This window comes from Macaca thibetana, chromosome 10, assembly GCF_024542745.1.
Source record: "Macaca thibetana thibetana isolate TM-01 chromosome 10, ASM2454274v1, whole genome shotgun sequence".
NCBI lineage: Eukaryota > Metazoa > Chordata > Mammalia > Primates > Cercopithecidae > Macaca > Macaca thibetana.
In genome coordinates, this window is record NC_065587.1 from 77827897 (window position 1) to 77852280 (window position 24384).

Consider the following 24384-nt stretch of genomic DNA (forward strand, 5'->3'; position numbering starts at 1 on the left):
AGTTGTGGGAAGAGGGTCACTATCCTCCAGACCCCAGAATTGTAGATCCACTGACAGCTTGCACCATGTGCCTGGAAAAGTTGCAAACACTTTTCCAGGATAAGTTGCAAACACTTTTCCCATGATAGCATCCGGGAGGGAGGCTATACCCTGCAAAGCCATGGGGGTGGAGCTGCCCAAGACCATGGGAACATATCTCTTGCATCAGTATGACCTGGATGTGAGACCTGGAGTCAAAGGAGATCATTTTGGAGCTTTAACATTTCACAGGTCTGCTGGATTTCAGACTTGTAACCCCTTTGTTTTGGCCAATGCCTCCCATTTGGAACAGCTGTATTTACCCAATACTCATACCCTCATGGTATCTAGGAAGTAACTAGCTTGCTTTTGATTTTACAGGCTCATAAGCAGAAGGGACTTGCCTTGTTTCAGATGAGACTTTGAACTGTGGACTTTGGGTTAATGCTGAAATGAGTTAAGACTTTGGGGGACTGTTGGGAAGGCATGATTGGGTTTGAAATGTAAGGACATGTGATTTGGAGGGGCCAAGGGTGGAATGATATGGTTTGCCTGTGTCCCCATCCAAAACTCAACTTGAATTGTATCTCGCAGAATTCCCATGTCTTGTGGGAGGGTCCCAGGGGGAGGTAATTAAATCATGGGAGTTGGTCTTTGCCATGTTATTCTCGTGATAGTGAATACATCTTGAGATCTGATGGGTTTATCAGGGGTTTCCACTTTTGCTTCTTCCTCATTTTCTCTTGCTTCTGCCATGTAAGAAGTGCCTTTCAACCTCCCACCATGATTCTGAGTCCTCCCCAGCCATGTGGAACTGTAAGTCCAATTAAACCTTTTTTTCTTCCCAGTCTCAGATATGTCTTTATTATCAGCATGAAAACAAACTATTACAATGGCTTTAAATTTCTTTGTAATTGGATGTTTAAAGAGGAGCCACAAGGAAAAGGCAAAGTGGGAAACCCAGGTATGTTTTCATTCAGTCAGTGATACAGTAAGGGGAGGAATAAGATGCAGAGGTGAATTCACTCAGTGTTCTTTCTTCCTAGTATTTGGCTCTCCATTCTTCATCAGGAAATGATTATTATAATCAACCAAAATTTTGCAAACAAGGTGGGCATTTAGGTATGTAGGTGTTCAGCATTATTTTTGGAGAACAGAGTAAATCCGGTCATTATTTCTTTTTATTGAAATGAAAGTAATGACTCCTATTCTGTAGGAAAAAATAATTTTTCAAAATAGGGAACATGGTACTGATGAGAGGTTAGGGAGCTGCATGATATTCCAGTCAGATCAGGATCCCAGATTCCCATCTTTCTGGTCCACTATCCTGATCTTTCTATTTTCCATTGGTCACTTGGGCCAGTTCGGTTTAGGTCATCATGTCCACAGTGCACATGTACAGCAGGGAGGGATTAGAGAGAAGAAAGGAATCCTTTTAGTTGAGGCATCTCCTGCCATTTTTGTCATCTTACTCTTAAGTTCCATATAACACTTTAAAAAAATTTTTCTTGGCCAGTATTTGGTCTCACGGTCACACCTCAGTGCAGGAGAGCCTGGGAAATGTAGTCTTTCGTTGGGCAACTGACTGAATAAAATTGGGGTTCTCTTACTGATGATGGAGAGGAGAATGACTATTAAGTTATAACTGGCAGTTTCTGCTACATTTGGGATTGTAATACTAATGCTACAACCAAAAGTTTTGAAATGATGGAATTAACATTAAAAGGTGAATTTCATTGGTGTGTGTTTCTCTAATGATGCTCAGTTGTCTTTGGCTGGTGTGCATAATGAACATGCACAACTCCTAAATCTGCTTCACTCTGGCCCCCTTTACTGGGGGAAACAATGTTTGGAGAAGCACACTTTATGTCATTCAACAGATATTGATCAGCTACAACGTATCATGCACTGTACCAGATCTTAGCAAAGTCTAGGAGCTACAACATTTTCCACACTTATTTGACCACCTCCCTCACAACCCCCTCCTCCCCCTCCCCTCCCCCCTCCTCCCCTCCCCTCCCCTCCCCTCCCCTCCCCTCCCCTCCCCTCCCCTCCCCTCCCCTCCCCTCCCCTCCCCCCCCTCCCCTCCCCTTCCCTTCCCTTCCCTTCCCTTCCCTTCCCTTCCCTTCCCTTCCCTTCCCTTTTCTTTCCGCTTTTGGGGTAGAAGTGGTTTTTGGTTACACGGATGAATCATGTAGTGGTGAATTCTGAGATTTTAGTGCACCTATCACACAAGCAGTGTACGTCGTACTTAATATGTAGTTTTTTGCCCCTCGCCCCCCTCCCACCCTTCCCCTTCTGAGTCTCTAAAGTCCATTATATCACTCTGTATGCCTCTGCTTACTTATAGCTTAGCTCCCTCTTATAAGTGGTAACATACAGTTTTTGATTTTTGACTCCTGTTACTTGATTTAGAATAATGTCCTCCAGCTCCATCCAAGTTGCTGCAAAAGACATTATTTTGTTCCTTTTAATGGCTGAATAGTATTCCATGGTATATATGTACCACATTTTCTTTATCCATTCATTAGTTGATAGGCACTTAGGTTGGTTCCACATCTTTGCAATTGTGAACTGTGAAGACTCAATTCTTTGTTGAAAAGAGCTGCAAAGTCACTTTACAAAGGGTGTGGAAAGCTGAAGAACTTGAGATTTGGGGCCTCTTTAGCAGTCAATCTACTACAGTGTCCCAGGGAGGAAAAGCTTAATTTGTATGGATGCTTGATTCTTTCTGTACCTTTTCTTTCTCTCTTTCCACAAACTCACCCAGTTAAAATTTCTGTTCATTGAACATGGTGGCAGCTAGTTAGTTGATGGGATTAAATCAGTTGTCTTTACCTGCCTCAGTGTGTTGGGATCCTCAAAGCTCAGTGAAACCACCAGCTGGTGAATAAGACTTTTGAGTGGGTAGGTTTCCTGATCTCACTTGATGTTTTTTGGGACAACAGTGATGCCCCATTTCCTTTGTGCTCTGTTGCTAAACTGCCAGGAAGTAAGACACGTGGCATAAACATAACCTAATAGACTATTCCTACCTCGTGCCCACTTCAGCTCTTTCTCACTTTTGTCAGGTGCCCCCAGAACACACAAGACAAATAAATGCAGTATGGACAATAAGTTATGAGTGAGGAGAGAGTGTTTTGAGACAGCCAATAGCAAACATCTTTTAAATGGAGACCCTCTCTTTATGGGTCAATATCCCTTGTCTTAGTCCATTAAATTCTTCCAGTCGTACAGACTGTGCAATGTATGAATAAGCTATCAACACTTAAAAAATTATGATGGCCACTAAGAAGACCTTTTTCCTGTACACTTTCAGTGCTTCTTCAGTCATCCACCATGGGTACTTTTGTTCTTCATCTCCATATTGTTTCTGGAAGTCCTAAGGGCAGCTCTTTAACATTGGGCATGTTATGACCTTTGGAAACATGCGGTCTCCTCATCCATAAAATGGGCATGTAACAATACCTATCTCAGTGTATTCGAGAAGTCACGTACAGGTCATATATGACCATTACTCATAATATGTGACACTGACATGGCACTAACTATGTGCTGGGTACAATTCTCAACAGGCTTATGAGGTGGGTGCTATTACAGTCCCATTCTTAGATGATGGAATTGAGGCACAGAAAGGTTAAGTAACATGCCAGTGTTGCACAGACCTGAGGTTTGCACCTAGGTAGCCTAGCACTGCGGACCTGTTTCATATTCATGCTGAAGGACTAACTGCCTCTGTAGGTGTGAGTACTGTACATGGAAAAATTAGAGAAGTAAAGGTCTAATTTTGACAAAATTGAGAGGGGAGGGGGCAATGACTTAGATTTTAGATATTAACTTTAGACTCTTAGTACATAGCTTGCTGTGGCAATTTACATAGGTATTTCTTTCAGGTACATTTGACATTCAAAAGCAATCAGATCGTATTATCTGTTCTTTGAGGGATTACTGGGCTCTGTGAATCTTGAAGGTTACATTTGCAATCAGCATTAATTTTATTGTTAACCATTTTCCTTCATGTTGGTTACAGGGTTGTTTCCCTCCCTCCCTCCCTCCCTCGCTCCGTCCCTCCCTCCCTCCCTCCCTGCCTCCCTTCCTTCCTTCCCCTCTTTGGGCTTTAGTGGAGCTGCTAACTAGTTGAACTAGCTGGATCAACTCAAGTTGATTATTCAGGAGGCCTTATTATCCCACAGAGAGCAGACATGGAGCTTGGCTGGACCTCACGGATCACTAGTCCATGTCACTGCACAATGTTCTCCTCTGTTCTTCCCTATTTTAGTCCAAAATGCCTGCTAAATGGAGTGGAGTGAAGAAGGCACACAACGTTAATATGAAGTGACTTCCCCAGTGCGTTTTCTGATTCATCAAGATGCTCACATTAAACTACATGAACAAATGGAGGAATTCCCCTGGAAGCCAAAAACAGAGAGAAATTAAAAAAAAAAAAAGATAAATAAGAGATACCCACTTGCCTTTTGTATTCAAGCAGATTTTCAAAAAGTCATTGCATGGAAAGTGGCTATAATTTAAACAAAAAGTCATTTGCTGTGGTAACATTCCTGAAGACAGCAATTCTTGGGATGCTGCATGAATTGGGCAGAATGTTAAAATGTTGGAAGAACCTTGTGTCTGGTTTAAATACATTTTGGTTGGTGTCATATGGGTAAGGAATGGCAGCCTCATTTTTAACTCTTAGTAATTAAAAATGGAAACATTTAAATAGGGAGAGAAGGAAGTTATAGTATAGAATTCAAGATAGTGCACTTGATTTTCTCATACCTGGGGAGTCACATGGGTTTACGAGACTCCTCAATTGTTTGATGTTTTATTTAAAAGATAAAACAACAAAATGAGCTTTCCCTTTCATCTATACAAGAGTCCATGAAGAAGCCTCCTTCTCTTATGTCATAATTCACAGGCCAAAGAGTTGAGTTTGAGTATATAATTACTCATCTAGATATATTTACAAAATGCTAGTAATTTTACTGGTAGTAGCTCATTTATTCTGGGTGTGATGGTGCGTGGTCCTAGCTATTTGGGAGGCTGTGGCTAACGAGCCTCCTGAATCCAAGAGTTTGAGGCTGCAGTGAGCTGCGATCATGCCACTTCACTCCAGCCTGGGCAACAGAGTGAGACCCTATCTCAAACAAACAAGCAAAACTGATTTATGTTGAATTATTCCTTTATGTCACCTAGCATTTCAGCACTTTACCTGTTCCACCATTTATCTTCACAATAACCTTTTGAAATAGGTACTATCCTTCTCTCCATTTCACAAATGAGGGAACCAAGGCATAAGGATTCTAAGTAATTTGTCTAAAGTCACATGGCAAGGAAGTTTCCAAGCTAGGATTCAAACCCAGGCTATTATAATCACTATACTACAAGTATTTTCAAACAGTTTCAAACAATGTTTCCCAAGTATCAGTCATACAGATACCATCTGCATGCTTTTTGACATAGTTGTATTTTACTTCTATTATTATTTAATGTTTCTCACTTTTTTTTTTTTTTTTTTTTTTTTTGAGACAGAGTCTTGCTTGCCCAAGCTGTAGTGTGGTGGCATGATCTCAGCTCACTGTAGCCTCCACCTCCTGGGTTCAAGTGATCCTCCTGCCTCAGCCTCCCAAGTCGCTGGGACTACGGGCAAGCATCACCACACCTGGCTAATTTTTGTATTTTTTTAGTAGATTTGGGGTTTCACCATGCTGGCCAGGCTTGTCTCACACTCCTGACCTCATATAATCCACTCTCCTTGGCCTCCCAAAGTGCTGCAATTACAGGCATGAGCCACTGCGCCTGGCCACTCTCACCTTTTTTTTTTTAAACATATAAAACAGTATTTAAAAGAGAAACCTTACACTTCTGTCTTAAATGGAAAACTATTAGGTGCTGCAAATAGTAGATACCCAATAAAAACTAAACAGTGAAAACCATTTAGTATTATTCAATCCTAAGTAGATACCACTGGCTGTCAAAAACCCTGAGTCAGAGTACGTCCTTTCTTTATCGAGACAGAGAGATTTTAAAGACATGCTCTTACAAGATTGAGACTATTTGATGCAATCAGTTCAGAATCAGGGATTAAATTTTTCTACTAGGAGATTCTGTCTTATTCTATGCTGAATCTGTAAATCATCTAAAATCACCTTGTAGTTTATTAGTGTTAATGGCTCCTACACTCTGAGAATCACTTGTCTAAAATACAAAGATGTTGTACTGTTTTTAGAATTATCTTAGGGAAAGTGAAGCAGAAAGATGTTTAAATGAATTCAGGCCTGTATTATTAAGTCAATCCAAGTAAAGCTATTATCTGGATGATTAGCCCTAAAGTCCCTTACCACTTTATCTGGTCTCTAGAAGACCAGTTTAGATTGCTTTGTGGAAAGAACTATGGGTGATTTTTATCCAAGTTATTATCTAAGAAGGTGTGGTTACTCCTGAATTTTAAATCAGACTACTTAGAAAATGTCCTTAAATTGATCCTTGTTTTATCCTTGACAGATACTTATTGGTTGAAACATCAGAGAGCTTTAAGCTTTTTCAAGTACATGTTGGAGACCACTGGGACTAGTGTCCCTTTGTTACCAAGAGGACAGTGTGTGATATCCATGATTAACATAGGATTATTATATATTGATTAGAGTGCAAAAAGTAAAAGGTGTCTTTTCATCTCTGAGTTTAAAATAAATGAAGAGATTTAGCATGTTTTTGTGTGATAAGAGAGATCTTCTTAATTCCCAAGACCTCTTTAAAAGCAATTCATGGACATACTTAAGACTCATCAATTGAACAATAAGTTAATCTGCATCTGAAGGTTTTGCTGATTATCTGATCATAAAATTTCCCTGTATTCTGATTATGTTTTTCTCATGCCTTTTACAGTATATGAATTCTTAATCAAGATGATTCTGTTAGCAGTAGCTCCTCTATACACAGTGAGCCCAGGAAGGGAGACAGCTTGGCTTGATGAAAGTTTTTACAGATATAAAGATGGTGAATGAAACTGGCTTCATCTTGCTCAGTATCTATTTTGAGATATTATATTTAAATACTAAACATTAATATTAAATATTATGGTTCCAAAGAAGTATAGTATCTTGCCTGTTCCAAACAGGCAAGATATTAACTGTGGCTTGCATGGATGGTGAAATTATTACAATGGTCTATTACTGTTCAGTGTGCTCATGAACTTCAGAAAGCTTCTGATAGATTTTAGGCCTGTTTAGTTGCCCATAGTTAGGGAGAAGAGGTGGCCATACTACAGGAAGACAAACTATACGTCCCTCCACACTAAAGCTGCTATAGGACCTGTGTTGCCAAGGGGCTGCTGCTCAGTTCTAGCCATGACAGCAGGGTGAGCTGGATCCACCACCGTTTGGTGGCATGATAGAGATCACCTTTATTTGCAGGTTTCATTTGATTAGTAGAGAACTGTGGCCACGGGGCAGAGGGGGGCAGTCTCTAACATTTGCTATGGCTTATTTAGATGCAGCCCTTAATTGTCCTACCCTGCCCTGGGCTAGGTTTTGGAAAACAGAGTTGGTTAGAAGTGTGTCCTGGCTTGGTGAAAAAGATGAAAGAAGTTCAGGATAGTTAGGTCCTCAAGGAAGTGGACCATATCTGTTTACTCATCCATATATACCGGGCACCTGATGCATTGCTGGGAGCATGGTGGGCACTCAGTAGATATGTGTTGAGTAAATGAAGGCACAGAGTTAAATTGGGCAGCTGATGTTTTTGGCATTTTACAATTTTTGCTTGGTGACAGGAAACCACAACAAAATATGTGCCTCTGTGTGTGTATGCATGTTTTATAGCTTCTTCAAGAAATAGAATTAATTTCAGTTTTTGCAACTAAAAAAGAATGCAGAAAGTGAGCTTGGAGTGAGGAGCTGGTTTCTTATAATGACAGAGAATAGTTACAAGCTGTTTTCCAGACCGAGGCAAACAAAGGTGGAGGTAACTTCTGCCCCTTTGTTCTATGTATCTTTGTGAAAAGGGAGAGCCTGCAAGGGTTTAGAAAAGGGAGAAGCCTTGTGGAAAACAGAGAGGTTTCTTCTGGACTTCAGGTATGGAGGATTAGCAGAACATACTAGAAAATAAGGTTCTTTCTCTTGGGAAATTACTCATGCTGGCAGCCTGAAATAGCATGAAAAGGACTTTTAGTAGTGGCAGGTCTTCAGATAGTTTGCTAGAGAGGAGAAGTGCTTCTAAGTTGAGTGAAAGCAGAAAGCGAGCCAGAGTTGCATTAGCAAGTGATTCAAACAATGAAATCTCAAGCAGCAAGGCAGCTGACATCTCAACGCTGACTCTGTCAGGCCATGGGTTAGACAGATAAAATATTAATTATTTTTGAGACAGCGATTATTTGAGATACGTAAAAGTTTTTAGATAGATATCATTATCCTGATTTTACAAATAAGGAAACAAGTTTATAAGGTTTGTAATTAGTCCAATGCCCCATAAACAGCTGGTACATAATGGGGCTATGAAAACCTAGGTTCTTTCCACATGTTAAGTCATCCCTTGCCTTTTTTAGAATTGCATTTTACAGTTAGCATTTATCCTAAGTGGTTCATAGTTTTTACCAATTTTAAAGGGAAAGTTCTAGTTTTCTAGGGAAGATAACATTGGCTTGTGAACTCAGTGAGAAAATGGAGAGTAGAGAGGTTAACTTGTCCAAAATCAAATTGCTCTGATGCCACCCCAGGTTTGTTGGAGTGCAGTCCACTGCTCCTACCTACCATGTTGTGCTGTCTGGTTGATTTTACCACCCAGGAGCTGTTGTTTCCAGGTGCTCACAGGAAAGTTTGACTTGCAGCCGTTGCCAGTGCACAAATCATATTCTGTGAAATAAATTTTATTTTATTGACTGGAGGAGACAAAGATGAAGCTATGTCTTCTGAATAATACCCAGCATTGCTTGTATTGGACTTTGTATATTTTTTTCTTGGAGTAGAATAAAATATGCAGACAAAAGAACTTATGAAGCATTTTTATTGTTCTGTGGATTCTAAGTTGAAAGATAACTGCTTTTTCACTTTTTATATTCTATGAAAAAGAGTGTTTGTTACCTGGCGAATCAAAACAGAGGTTCCATTCTGTGATATGAAAAGATAATTATTAATAAACTAAAATTAAATAACACTAATACTATTGGCAGAATGCGTTAATGCCGATAGTCACTGATACTATAATAGATGTTCAATGCAGCCAGCATGAAGAGCTGGAGGAACACTGATGAGAATATTAATTCATATGATATTTAAGTTTATCTCCTTTATTTCTTTGGCATGTTCTTTCTTCTTTCTGTCAAATATTTTAGTTTCATGATTCATTAGGGTGGATGACCCAGGCAGACGGAATTGGCAGTGTTTATTAGAATGTCATACCATGCTTTAAAATAATATTCTGCACTAATTTGTGCCTTGTTCCCTGGAACAATGAGTTGACTTTACCCTGAGCATCCTGGGTTGTCAGCTTTAAAGTCAATCTTTTGCAAGGTTGAAAGGATCATGGGCATTATTACATAATTGTTTTGTCTTTAATCCATAGACTTTTGGAGGAAAAGGAAGCAAAAGTGTGGTGATTTGCATGTGTTTTGGGCATTGGGCAAGAGGAAAGAAAGAGGCAGAGGTATACCTGTACCTAAAAAGTTTTTTTAACTGTCACTTCATGGTGAATGAATATGTTGGTGCTTTCTTAAACTCCTCATTAATGAGAGTCAAAAAACAGATTCAATATGCTATTCAGAGCTACTAGGGGAAAAGATGCTGTATATTTATATTGAAGGGAATTGGAAAGGATGGTATTTGCTCTGGAAACACAGCCTTCATTCGTGTTTACTAGTCCTACAGTAGTTACATTCATCAATTCTGTTTTGTTTCGTAGAATATACAACATCCTCCGTGTTTTTTTCTTTCTATAATTTACATGTATATTGTGTTTTTCCTTTTTTGTGGTAATACATTTTTGTAAATGTGAATAATAAATATGTTATACCAGTGCATCTTGTGGAGGTGCAGTATCAAGCCATCTGTACCAATTCATTTAAAAAAAAAACAAAACTTAAAAGCCTTTTCTTGTTCTCAGTAAAAATGTTTTTAGTCTTACTTTACATATTATTCTAAAAAACTATTTTTTAAAATTTACAGACCTTTCCAGGGGTATGCTAAACATTTAACCACTGGTGGGGTGGAGCTAATTTGCATTTTTGCCAATTTCTTATCAAATATTCTTACCATGGCCAATTAAATATTCTTACCATGGCCAATTTTAAGCTAGCAATTTGACATCACTGAACCTGGGGATGGGAAGAGATGCACACAGCTGTCTTTTGCAGGCCAAGGAAGCTGGCTCAGCCACTGATTTTAGTACCAAGAGATTGAAAAGGGAGAAATGGCTAGAAGGGGTAGTGGAGAGGTGGAAAACTAAAGAATGTAGAAAATAATAAGAAACTAAATTGGGAGATGGATTTCTGCTTAAAGGAACTTGAGTAAACGTGTCGACTCTGTTTTCTGAAACTGCCAGGATGAAAAAAATAACTAAAAGTGGAGGGAAATTTTTCACTAAAAGTAGAGAATGGCTAAAGCCCAAATGTTAATCCTCTGAAGAATATCTGCCAAATTTTGAGCAAATCTGAGCACAGTCAAAATATGTGTCTCCTAGCTCCCCAGCTGGTGGATTTTTTGCAAGGCCATGGCCAAAATCCCTAATTGGGAACAGAGAGGTTGAAGCCGCAGGTGGGTTCCTGAAGAAGCAGAGCTTGTTTCTCTTTTGATGTTTTGTTTCATAGAGTATACAATATCCTCCATGTTTGTTTTCCCTTTCTATAATTTATGGTTATATTCTGTTTCTTCTTTTTTGTGGTAATAAATTTTTGTAAATGGGAATAATGTAATAAAATATTGTGCTTGTAGATTTATTCACTTTAGACAGTATCTGTTGAGTTCTAAATATGAAAATTTTTAAAAGTGAACATTCATATTTTCTTTCATTTTTCCAATCTCTTGATCATGTTACTTATTATTTTTTACATGATCATGATTTATCACATTTTTATTACATTCTATATACTGTAACTGGCCTCCATTTCATATTTAAATAAATTACGTTGCAAACATCAGATCAAAAGAAAATACCAAACCAGGAAGCATAATGAATTGAAATAATAGAATTAAGATGAATCACCTGCTTATTAGAAATCATAATGTAAACGAGATGAGTTCATTTATTGGAAGGAAACCGTATTTTGCATGAGTCGTTTAAAAAAGTGATTAGAGGCAAACTTGAAACTAAGCAGTGGTTATAATTAATACAAAAGATGAAGGGTATTTTTACTTTTAACTTTATTCCTTCTGTGGTCTGAACTTTTTCAATAAACTTGTGTTACTTTACCAATTAATTTTTAAGACATCCCAGACTATATCCATTGATTATAATGAGACACAGCTGCATCATTTTCATATTAAACAGTGACTGTTTCGCTCCCTGTTTTTTGTCACATGGCAGGCCTTCAGTAAATGGTGGCTGAAAGAACATTTTCTCAAGATGTTATAGTGTTATTATGATGTGTATCTAATAGTTGCCCCAAGCTTTGGATTCTGTTTTTTTCTTTTTTGATTTGCATGCACCCTCATGAGGGAAGTGATTTTATTGCTGTTTTACAGATGAAGAAACTGGGGCTCAGGGAAATTAAGCGACTTGCCCAACATCAAACCATCCCATGTCTTCTGAATCATTTTTTAAGTAAAATATTTTTCTTATCATATGACAGTCTCTTAAATACAATATTTTAGTTATGATTCTCTTGACTGATTAGAATCTATATAAACTAGACATTTTAAAATTATATTAAATATTTTCTTTCTAGGAGCATTAGAAGAGCATAACTCAATTTAGAAAGATTTCAATCTGTCAGGGGGCATGATTGGGAAAAATAACTTGTGTGAAGTAGTTTGTTCTTTGGTAGTCAAGTGGATGAATATATGCAGTGCTGACTTAATTATCTTTGTGGAGTAGCTGTGAACCACCTGTCTATTCTGGTGGTTCTATCCTGAAAACTCTCTCTTCAATATAAATAAGAACAATAGACTGTCAGGAGATTGCTAGGGAGGTGGAGGGAACTGCGGGATGCTAGGACTGGAGACTAATGGAAATGTTTGAGGTGGAGTCAGGTTTTACACGTGGTTTGCTGGAGGTGCCGTGACTCAGTTTCTTCCTCTTGAGTCTGCTTGTGCAAAAGTGGTTGAAATGTGCACATATGCATGCAAACGCTATTACATTTGGGTGGTGTTTTTTATGGTTACTTCTAGCCTGCATCAGTGTTTTCGTTTGGGTGCCCACTCTGTAGGATATATTGGCTGAATGTTCTTCTCTGAGGTCTGACAGTCAGCTTTTGAGGGCAAATGGATGGCCACAGTACAGGCACATACCCGCTATAGCAACTGCCGAGTTTCAAAACAAAATGTCCAGCTTCTTGAGGGCACAAACCTTGCTGTTTCTTGTATTTTCTAGTGTAATGCAAAGAATCTACTAAATATCTACTAAATACCTGTAGGGTGTGCTTCCATTCCCCATACTTTAATTTGGGAAAGCTTTATAATAGTGTGAAATCTAGTACTGATCACACTGTAATTTTTAGAGATAGTAGTACAAGTTGGGACAGATGCGGAGCCTAATAATTTAATGATTTTACTAAATGCATTGGAAACTTGTCACAATGTCAGTTTGGTGGATTAAAAATAGGGAAACGAAATCTGGAGTTTTTAGCCTTTTCCAAATCTTTCTCACAAAATACAGTTCTTTCTGGATGCCTCTCAAATAAAGGGTCCTACGATTAACTAAATGTGGGAGACACAGCATAAAATCTCTTCTAACAGATTTGTAATGAATATAAGCATACTAAAAACTTGGAGAAATCCTACAGTATAGAATTCCATTTATATTAGTGTAGATTGGCCATCCTAAAACTTCATCCTGGAACCTTGTTTTGCAGAACATTTTACATTCTCTGAGCATTTTGGGAAATGCCGAATTTTTTATTGTAATGCTGTCACGGATGGATGGGTAAACCTGGGGGGATGTGTGTGTGTGTGTGTGTGTGTGTGTGTGTGTGTGTGTGTTAGTGTGTTACTTTGATGTAGAATTAAAATCCTCTTAAGCTACACCAACAGGACAAAAGTCTCAACATTTCACTGTCTGTGCAAGGGAGAGAATCTCTAGATCTCATTTTAGACATTAGTTCTTAATTATTTTTCTTTATATCAGTGTTACTTGTAACTTAAAAATTTTTGAAGTTTTATTTCATTTCTTGAACTCTGCAGGTATTATAAAGGAGAAAAACATGGAAAAGGTGCCAGCCCGATTGGGGAGGTGGGAACAAAGATTATGAAAATATTATAACCAAATTACTACATTTCCTGAATTGTGGGCAATCAGTTGTGCCTTTCTTTCAGTTTATATCTTGAATTTTTTGTGCCCTTCAGTATAGAAAAAAACAAAGATTTGTTTTAAGAAAGAGTTCAGGTGTGGGCTTCCAATTTTACTCTTCCTATTATAAACAAACATCCAACCTCTGATCAGACGGCTCTTCTTGTTATGTTTGGGGCCTCTTACTCATTCCCGGGCAGTGTTCCTCGGCAGTATGCCTGTGACAAGCGTTTGCTGTATTTGTTGTTCTGCTTAGGGTAGTTGAAAGAGTCTCTCTCAGCCATTCTGTCTGGATATTTTGTTGTGGCTGTGGGCACTGTTTGCCCAGCCTCTCACTTTGTAGCAGAGGGGTGGGAGTCTGCGTCAGAGGACCAGCATTATAGTCCCTGGCTGCTCCGATTCATTCATCCCGAGGCTCCTACCCCTTCCTGTTCTGGAAGGAGCGAGCTTATCCTAGACCTGTGATTGCCTCTGAAGTTCTCCACCTGCCTCAGGCGTGCTCTCCAGTGCCTGTTTCTGACTGAGTGAGGTTGAAATCCTACTGACTCCTTTTCAGGTAAGAAAGCATACTGAAAAATAGCTTTAGGAATAGCAGTCGAGATTTATATAGGGGGAGCAGTTTTGATAAATTTATGGTTTCTATTGCTTGTAGAGGGCTATCACAGTTTTATTTTCATGGTCCCTGAAAGTAAGCAGATATAGTTGTATTTAGTTATAGAAAATACTATATTGCTTAGAGCACCCAAACTTTTCATGAAAATTGTTATATTTATTAATTATTACTTTTTTCTTTAGACTTTTTTATAAGAGAGAAATTGAAGGCAAAATTTTGCCAACAAAGTATATTAGACACTATGATTTTGTGCTAATTTTGGCATCAATTAGATATTTATTTTAATGTCTCTTTTTATAAAATTTTCCTAAACCTAACTGTAACTCAAATACAGTTTTCCATAAGACATGTAGAAGTATGATTTGCTTGACTGGTAGGATTTCTTGGTGTGTTTTATTTATCACACTCCGTATTTTAAAAATTAGTTGTGTATGGGGACAGGGGATATATGGGAAATCTCTGTACCTTCTGCTCAATTTAGCTATGAACATAAAACTGCTCTAGGAAATAAGGTCTATTAAAAAAACGACCCAGTCTCTTGATAATACTTTCTGTGAATACTTAAATATAACGTGACGAAGCACAGATGATGTTAAACATTTTTTTGTAAGGCATACATTTTAAAAAGCTAATTCATTTTTATTTTTCATAATTAGTAATGAAAATATGGGACATATTTCAATATTTTGTTTTGATTGCCACTTTTTTTGTTCAACCATATTCAGATAGGCAAAATGATTATTTTCAAGTCTCTTTTCCTAAATAAGAAGTGAGAATAAAAATATACTTTGAACATGAACATGTACTTATTCATTGTCTTAGAAAGTTAATCAGCCATTATGTAAAATTCCTTTCTGAAATCAGAGAGTAAAAAATAAAAACAAACAAAGTTGGTTTGTGTATTTGATAATTATGTTTCTAAAACCCATTTTTTCATATAATATGCACATGTTCATGGACAGAGGAGTGATGCAGAAGTATGAAACTTGTAGTTAGTACAGAATAATTGGCTTCAAATGGCTTTAGAAAAATATTTCATATTTGCATACTTTATTTTTTTAGTTAGGCATGCTTTAAACACACATGTAGTTATGAAATAAAAGGTGAAACCACGACTAGCCACAGATATTTGAGCATAAACAATCTTAATTATAATGACTGAAGTAAACAAAGCATGACCATTAAAATAAACTTATTTTTGACAGATTTATACATGTATATGTATACATATGTATACATTTATACATATGCATATAATATGCAACATTCTGTGGCTATTTTTAAGGGTGCGTGAAGAACTTTCACAGCTGTCTTTTATAGCTTAAACAGGGACAGTGGCCTAAGAATTCCTTTGATAGTTATTACCTGTTGGAAAAAAAAAACCCACTTTATTAGCTTCTTACATTAAAGAGCAATTACATGCAAAGTGGCCACTCTCCAAAGATACGGAGAATATTTCCAGACACATTAAAGCATATGAAACTTTCCAAATTTTCAACACAAGTTCAACTGTGTTTTATTTTTTTAGACTCTCCGGGGGTTTTGGGGTGAGATCTCTTATACAGATGGAGGCTAGAACTGAAGCATTATAGAGCAGGAGAAGGTGCTTCCAGGAGACAACGTGTGCAAGGCTTAATATTGCTTACCTGTTTACCTGCACCTGTCTTCTCTGAAGATAATGCTATTGATGAAGCTGCTGTTGAGAAGACCCAAGTAATTGAGACTCGGTCTATAGGCTTGTCGTCGGATCACTCCACTGCTTCCCACACTTTAATGTTTGTGAGAATCATTTGTGAATTTGTTAACTGCATATTGTACCACAGCAGGTGTGGGGTGAGGCCTGAGATTCGACATCGCTAACAGGCTCCCAGGTGCTGCTGATGCCACCGTTTCAGGGACCACACTTTGACTAGCGAGGAACTGCACCACCAGATATCAAATAACTGCTCAGGTCATTGTTCTTCACTTAATGGACATTGTCTCTCCATAGTGGGCAGTTAGTTTGTGAAGCTCATGACTGAGATGTGATTAAGGGGAATCGACTAGCCGGAGACACTGGCCCTTTCATGGCTGATATAACTGATGATGTGTGGTCTGTTGTTTTCTCTGGAAGAAATGTGTGGGGTTGTCACCTCTGCTGAACTTCCACAGCAGTCTTTTCCAGGACTCGTTATCCTTGGTAGCCCCAACTCCTGCCTGTCAGTTCGTCTCCCTTTGCGGTTGCTACAACCACCAAGGGCTCATCCTCTTCTCCTGTCTGCCCTCATGTCCTGCCAATCAGGAGCCTTTTAAATGCATTGAATTTGATTTGCCTCTTGAACCTGAGTCTTCTGTGGCATCCTCTGTCCAATCTGGCTTGTGGGTGCTCCACTTTAGCTCCCTGTGAATTTAGATATAGAAACTTTATTTGTGAGGAGCTGCTTCCTTCCTCTCAGTTACACACAATTTTCCAATTTAATAATACAGTTTTGGGCAGTTGATTTTTGTAAAAACCTTCCACATCTCAGCTTGTGAGATATGTGCCTTGAGTTTTCAATGTAAATACTTTGCCAGCCTGTAATTCCAGCACTTTGGGAGGCCAAAGCAGGAGGATTACTTGAGGTCAGGAGTTTGAGACCAGCCTGGCTAACATGGTGAAACCCCATCTCTACAAAAGAAAAAAAAAATTAGCCCAGTGTGGTGGTGCACACCTGTAATCCCATCTACTGTGGAGGCTGAGGCAGGAGAATTGCTTGAAACCGGGAGGCAGAGGTTGCAGGAAGCCAAGACTGTGCCACTGTGCTCCAGCCTGGATGACGGAGCAATACTCTGTCTTATAAATAAATAAATAAATAAATAAATAGATAGATAGATAGATACTTTGCCAGAGTTCTAGACACCATGTGAATTGAACTCTTGAAGGGAAGGAAGTGGGCAGTGGGGTGCTGGTGTGATACTCCAAATTCTTCAGTGATTCCTTTCCCATTGTACTTACCTCCACAACATTGTTTATGAAAATTTCAAACATATAGTAATTTGAAAGAATTTTACAATGAACAACTGTATATTCACCACCTAGATTCTACCATTAACACTTTATTGCCTTTATTAGCTGTCTGTCCATCCACTTATCCCTCTGTCTTTCACTGTCTTATTTTTGATGCACTTAAAAATAAACTGCAGGCATAGTTTGTATATTCCAGCATTCTTATTATTACCTGGAGTTCAATATTTCTTATCAGTTTTTCATACGAAATTTCTATTCGATGAAATGCACACATCTTTACTTCTACATAGCTTGAACTTTCAACAAATGGATGCACCCGGATCAATCAGTCCTGGCAAGATACAGAACATTACCATCACTAGAGAAAGTTCCTGCATTCCTTCCCCAATCTTTGTTCTTTTTTGAGTCTCCCCAAAGAAGGATTTACTGATTGCAAGTGATTTGTGGTTAGTTTATCTCTTCAAAATTGTGCTTTGATCAGTTTTATTTCATGCAGGTTACTTTCATACTTAGGAATACATGTTGTAAAACACTTTCTTACAAATTAATATTTAGTTTGTTAGGACTAATTTGTGGTGTTCTTATTTCTGACAGAACTAAAGTTTTAACAACAGCAGCTTAGATTATCTGTTTTTTACTTGGTACAGATGTTTTCCAATGACTTTATTGATTCTTATCACCTTTTATGAGATGGCTGGTGAGATAACGTAAATAGAGACGCAAAGACATGGAGGTAAACCAATGTTCTGAGAGGTTCTTTGGGCTGACACATCTGGTTTCTCTGGGTATAGAGAAAAGAATCCCTCTTTCAGTCAGCTGTTTCCTATGAAGATTGTGTTTGAGGATGCAGTCACTTCATCATTTAGCCTGAAATGTAAGTTGGTTCACACTGCTTCTTCAGAAACAGAAAGCTCTGTCCTTGTAATAATTGTAACTCATGACATTCCATGTTTGTGGGCAGTAGTTTCAGTCAGCTTTACCTTTAGGTACCTAACAAGGACTGGGGTTGATTTGGATCTGCCCTGATGTGGGTTCACAGAGCCGGTAAAACCTCAGCTCTCCAGAAAGCTAATTGTCTGAATTGCTGGACTCTCAAAATGGTCTGGAGGCGGAAAGTTAAACTATACCACAATCTCTTTGGTCATGAAGAAGCAGTTTTTGAATATCTAACATAGCAGCAGGGATATGGTCAAAACAAATGAGTTATACCAGCACCATAAAGTTGTTTAGGGGCTGTAAAGCGCTCACATTGAGTTCTTTGAAGGTACCATGAAACTCCCAATATTGGTTTGCTCCTTTTCACAAGTCACTACTTCAGTGGAATATGAGACTCATCTCTGAAAAGTCACACAGCTCCTTAAGCTCTTATTCACACCTTGACATATTTAGTTTTTTTTTTTCGTGAATATGATTTATAAACAATGGGTTTATTCAGGTATTTTCTGCAATAAATCCACATTATATAACCTGGAGTTACATATCGTATGGTAGGTGCTCAGAAGCTTCTTTTACAGTCCCCCTTCTGAATGTTACAAAGAAATATATAGTGATTTTCAAAGGTACATCATTTAATAGACTGTTTACATTTTCTTGCTCACAAAAGAATGCAAGGAAATATTCCAGTAGTTTAAAAAAGTATAGTATGCGATCCTTAGAACCAAACTGCACAAATATTCAGCAGCTATCTATTCAAAAATTAAAACCAGAGACTGTATTTCATTAGGGCTAATGTATAGTTGACAACCTATAGGCCAGAACAACAAGAATCTGTATGTGCGTATTTACTCTAATCTTGTTTTCGAAGCTACTTAATTGATAGTTGCTTTTCTCTGAGAGGAAAGGACAGAGCAAGTTTTGCAAACACTTGCTGAAGTCAGTTTTGGTAAAAAAATAACTCAGAGAACCATGTTTTAAGAAAAATAAATTCAGGTTATAAATTTAAACATCATTCTACTGGGTTACAACAGTATCTGAGACTTGTACTTCAAATATTTCATCTGATGATGTAATTGGAGACAGCAGAAGCATATTATCTGCATTTGTTTATGCAGTTGTGTATTATGTAAGTGGAGAATTGTGGGAAATAGTGACTATTTCCCCCTTCTCATAATTTTAAGCCTCAATGGAATAGAAAGAAATATCAATTGATCTTCCATATTTGGCAAAGTGCTTGCATTGATTATAAATTCATCATATAACAAAGGACTACCATTTATGCCGGTTTTAGTATGTTTTCAGCTTCAACTAAAAACTTAAGATTCCATAATAAGAGAGAAGTCACCAAGCCAATTCCCTGTTGAGTGGAATATCTTACTCATTTTCTACATACATCCTCCCTATCCTTGAAGGTTCAGCATAAAACCTAACCTTGCTGAAGCTTTCCTCGCTGCTATAAGTCAAATCCCTGACCATCTCTCCCTTTTCTGAGTGCATGTTGCATTGGCTTATAAACCTTTTGGTGTTACTCTTCTGTGTAGATAAAGACTGTTAATTACTCTCTAATTATATTTTATATATTAGTCTTCCCATGTCTTCACAGTGACAATGTAAAGTACTCTGTGCAGAAACACTATCTTAACACCTATTTTGCATTTCCATTAACCTTTTCTTGTTTAGTGTTTTGGAAAGCTGTCATTTAATAAATATTGTTGGCTGAGTGCCTGAATGTTAAGAGAGGCCACTGTCTCTGCAAACATGATAAACCTCATTTTCCCCTTCCCCTGTCAGCTTACTCTAAGAACAGAATTAACAGAAGGATTATATTAAGGCAAAATAATTTGGGGTTTTCTGTTTTGTTTTTGTCTTTGTTTTTAAAAGTTACTTCCATGTGTCTGGCCATGTTTCAGTAATAATGTTTGGCACTTTAATAATTCCTTTCATCTGCAAAGAGCAAATTGTTTTTCTAAGATAATTTCATTTTGTAGAATGACTCTGTAGAGTAGGCTGACCCTATCCATGATCTAGAATATAAGAAAAAATCTCACTCTGAGGTTCAGTTTCCAAAGACTTGGGAGCAGATGATGAACTTTGCTTTGCTTGCAGTGCCTCCTGGCTGTAAATGTAGGAGCTCTGTCAACAGCTGAACTCTTGGTTGGCCTTTCGAAGCTTTGATGTGGTCTGTGGTCTGGGGTGTAGCGTTGAGCCAGTAAAAGACATTGCATTGTTTTATCCATCCTATGTCCTTAGTTAGATGCATCACATGATTGGACCTACCCAATAAGAAAATAAAGAACAGCAGTCCATGTTTTGACCGTACTTTTTGGTCCTGCACAGTGTTACTAGTTGCCAACATTATGCAAACAGATTTACCTCATCTCCTAATAAATTAGAAGATCTGGAAAAATGCAGACTTGTGTTCTTCCTTTAGAGGAGACACACGCTCCCCAGTTCCACCCAGCATCCCCGAGACACCTGAATTAGTTTCCTGTTGTTGCTGCTATAACAAACTGCTGTAAACTTAGTGACTTAAAACACAAATTTATTATCTTATACGTCTTGACATTGGTAGTCAAATAGGTCTGCAGGACTGTGTTTTTTTCTGGAAGTTCTGAGGGAGACAGTGTATTCCTTGCCTTGTCCAGCTTCTTGAAGTTGTGCACATCCCATAACTATGGCTGAATCGCTCTGACCTCTGTTTCTATTGTCACGTGTCTTTCTTTGATCCTTCTTACTCTGTCTTTCATTTTTAAAGGATTTTTGTGATTACACTGAGCCCACTCAGATAATACAGAGTCACTTCTCTATCTCAAGATCCTTAATTTAATCATGTCTACAAAGCCCCCTTTGCCATGCAAGGTGACTATTCACGGGTTCCATGTTCCACACCCCAAATTCACTTCCCAGCTGCCACCTTCAGTGAAGCCTCTGACTCCTTCAGGCTGTGACCTCTACAGTGCTGAAGAACTGGCACTGATTTCTATTTCCCTGGAGTTGGATATTTATCCACCAAATAAGATGAGAATATTTATTTAAAAAACGGATTCTCCCCCATCACAAATTACCATATATTGGTGTATCTTATTTTTAAAATATTATATTAAATAATTACAAAATAATAAACAACCCTCCTTTCTTTCCTGGCTTGGTTTTGCTGCTACTGCTGCTGCTGCTGCTTCTTTTTTTTTTTTTTTCTTTTCTTTTCTGGAGACAGGGTCTCACTGTTGCCGAGATTGGAGTTCAGTGGCATGATCATGGCTCACTTCAGCCTCAACCTCCCAGCCTCAAGGAATCCTCCTCCCTCAGCCTCCCTAGTAGCTAGGACCAAGGGCACGTACCACCATGGCTACCTAAGTTTTTTTTTAATTTTTGTAGAGACAGAGTCTTACTATATTGGACAATCTGGTCTGAAACTCCTGGGCTTAAGAAATCCTCTACCTCTGCCTCCCAAAGTGCTGGGATTACAGGTGTGAGCCACTGCACCTGGCCTATTCTTTTTTTTTCTTTTCAATTTTACCTGGCAATATTTTATGTTTCAAGTCTTTTTTACGTTGTAGTTTTCTTTTCGTCTACATTTCGTACTAATTAAGACGTTTCTTCCCTCCTTGGTCCCTTGACTATTCATCTCTTTAAAGCCTAATTATTTTCCCCTGCGAAATTGCTGCTGCTGTTTCTGGTTTTCTTCTTTGTTTTTCCAACTTTTAATATAACTTCTTTTTACCCACTAGTCCTTCCTCCACAATTGTCTTATCTTTGTCATCTGACACTAGAAAATGATATACATTTTGAACTTATGACTATCATTTATCAGCAGAACATAGTGTAATGTTCACGTTTGCCGATAAGAGAGTGGCAAAATTAATGTCAGAAATACAGAAGCTATTTAGTAATCTAAGAATTGAGAAAAACTCATCTTTCCACAAATTATCTGAAGCAGGAACAATTTGTCCATCTTGTTTTCTAAGAATCATGAAATGTTCTCTTTTGACCTGTTTTATTGTTATTAATACTGATGGTGTAGCTCGTGAAATAAATAGATTTCTTTTTAGTTGATTCGTAGATACGCCATCCCAGAGCTATAGTAGGACATAGGTCCAGAAGAGCGGGTATACAGCATTGGTTGTCACCATCAGCATCGGCATTACCTGGGAACTTGCTGGAAATGCAAATTGTCAGACCCCACCCCAGACCTACTGGATCAGAAGCTCTGGGAATGGGGCCCAGAAATCTATGTTCTAACAAGCTCTCCAGGAGATGATGAAGTGCAATCAAGTTTAAGAACCATCAGTGTTTTGTATTGTCACACTAGAGTGCTGGGGAGAAGGGTGAACTCTTCCAGGTCTTATTCTCCAGATCAGTTTATGCATTCACTTGTTTAGCTTCCAGGGATGTCACTTTCAAAAAACTACATTCTTCAAATATTTTCAGTTTTGATAAACAGTGCACTAAAGATTCTCAGTTCCAATGAACTGTCCAAGTAACCTTATTTCACCATGGAAAGAGTAATCTGTGGATTGGCATCAGGAAGAAATAGTCCATCTTAGTTTAAGAGTGTACCCATAAGGCTTAAAGCCCAAGTTGTGCCAAACTAAATACAAATGTTATGCTGGAATGCACCAATTTATTCCTCTCAGGTGGGTCCATGTCTCATCCACAAAATTATGGCAATTCCAATAAGTGACACGATATCAACTCACTGAAATCTTTAAAATGAATAGATAGCTCACTCTATGGAAAAAAACCCTACTCCCTCCCCTCATCTGCCTCCTGCAGAGTCATTCAAAGTAAACCCCACATCTACCACATAAGCCCATATCAGATCATATGGGCTGATAATGTCAGATCATCCCTGACATTATCTCCAAATTTGGTGAAAAGTCCACTGGGCCTCGTAAAATATCTTAACTTTATTGAACTATAATTTACATGGAATGATATGGATCCATCTTTAGTGCTCATTTCGCATTGCGTGAGTCTTAGCAAATGTGTACCCTGCCACCACAATCACAATTTAGGACCTTTCTGCCACCTCAGAAAGCTTGTTCCAGTCTTTTTGAAGTCTGCTTTTCCCAACCCCTTAGCCCCAGGCAACTGCTTTCCTGTCACTTTTAGATTCTTTTTGCTTTTTCTGGGATTTCATACAAATAGAACTATGTGTTCTTTTTTCTTTCAGAATTATGCTTCAGAGATTCCTCCATGCTATTGTTTCCTCTATAGATTTTTTACATTGCTCAATCATATTAAATTGTGTGCACATTCTACCACTTATTTACCTATTGACGGACATGTGTGTATTTCCAGTGTCAGACTGTTAAGAGTAAAGTTCTTATGAACATTTGTGCACAAATATTTGTGTGGACATTTTTTATTTCTTTTGGGTAAATAAGAATGGAATGGCTGGGTGATGTGGTAGATGCATGATCAGATGCATAAGAAACTGGCAAATTGGTTTCTAAAATGGTTGAACTATTTTCATTCCATCCAGCAGTATCTGAGCATTTTCCCTAGGCCATTTTTACATGTGTTATCAGACAAATAGAAAAAAACCTTAATTTTATGTTGCTATCTACTGCATATTTATTTACATTATTACATAATGTATAATATACATTATATATGTATTATGTATATACATATATATGTAAATGTGTATTATACACACACACAGGGAAATGCATACATATTGTATCATATAAAGAAGCACCAGTTTTAACAGTAAAATACAAGATCTTACTGTATGCATAAAATTCAACCCATGAACATATATACAAAACCCTTAAACTACATATAAGTAATTTCTGTGCTTTCCTTGGTGTTTGTTTACTTTAGTCATTTGCTGGCCATTACTGACAGTCAAATAGTGAACTTTTAAGAAAAATAATAGAAACCCTAACATGAGGAAACTTAGAAGCTTTTTTCCTTCTGACTTGGGAAAGATAGCTACCACAGTTTTGGGGCTGTGACTTCTAGTATTGTATCATGCAAAGTTTAAGAACTTCTGGGATAAGCAGTGGGCAAAGGGAGTGCAAATGGAGGAAACTGAGGAAGAATGATTATATAAGGAGCAACAATGATGGACTAGTGGTGAAGAAAGAAAGATTTTTCAAGGAGGGGTGGTTGGGACTTGGAAATCAAATAAGGAATCAAATGAAGATGGAACAAATGGCCGTGGCCCCATGGAGACAGAAAAAGTCAGATCTATATACAGGTCATTGTGACACCAAGCAAAATGTGAAAAAAATATATCCAATAGAAATAAAAGCAGCATGTTAGTAGGGGCAGGAGAGCAGAGTAATAAAAATAACCTCATCTCTGTCTATGAAATGCTGGAATTGCTGAATAGTGTTCCTGGAGTGTGGGAATAAACCATATGATTGAATGGTTTGGGTTTGTTTTA

At 38.0% G+C, this 24384-nt stretch overlaps 1 protein-coding gene across 18 annotated transcripts in view; it reads left to right on the forward strand.

The window, feature by feature from the left end:
* The window catches only part of PLCB4 (phospholipase C beta 4), a 411761-nt gene that overhangs the window by 83712 nt on the left and 303665 nt on the right, over positions 1–24384 (forward strand). Inside the window, exon 1 of one of the 18 annotated variants that reach the window (XM_050807504.1) lies at positions 11870–14008. The exons of the other annotated variants lie outside the window; for them this stretch is intronic. The gene's annotated coding sequence lies outside the window, so the exon portion shown is untranslated. Of the gene's footprint in view, positions 1–11869; positions 14009–24384 lie in introns of those variants that run through there. 18 annotated transcript variants of the gene reach the window in all.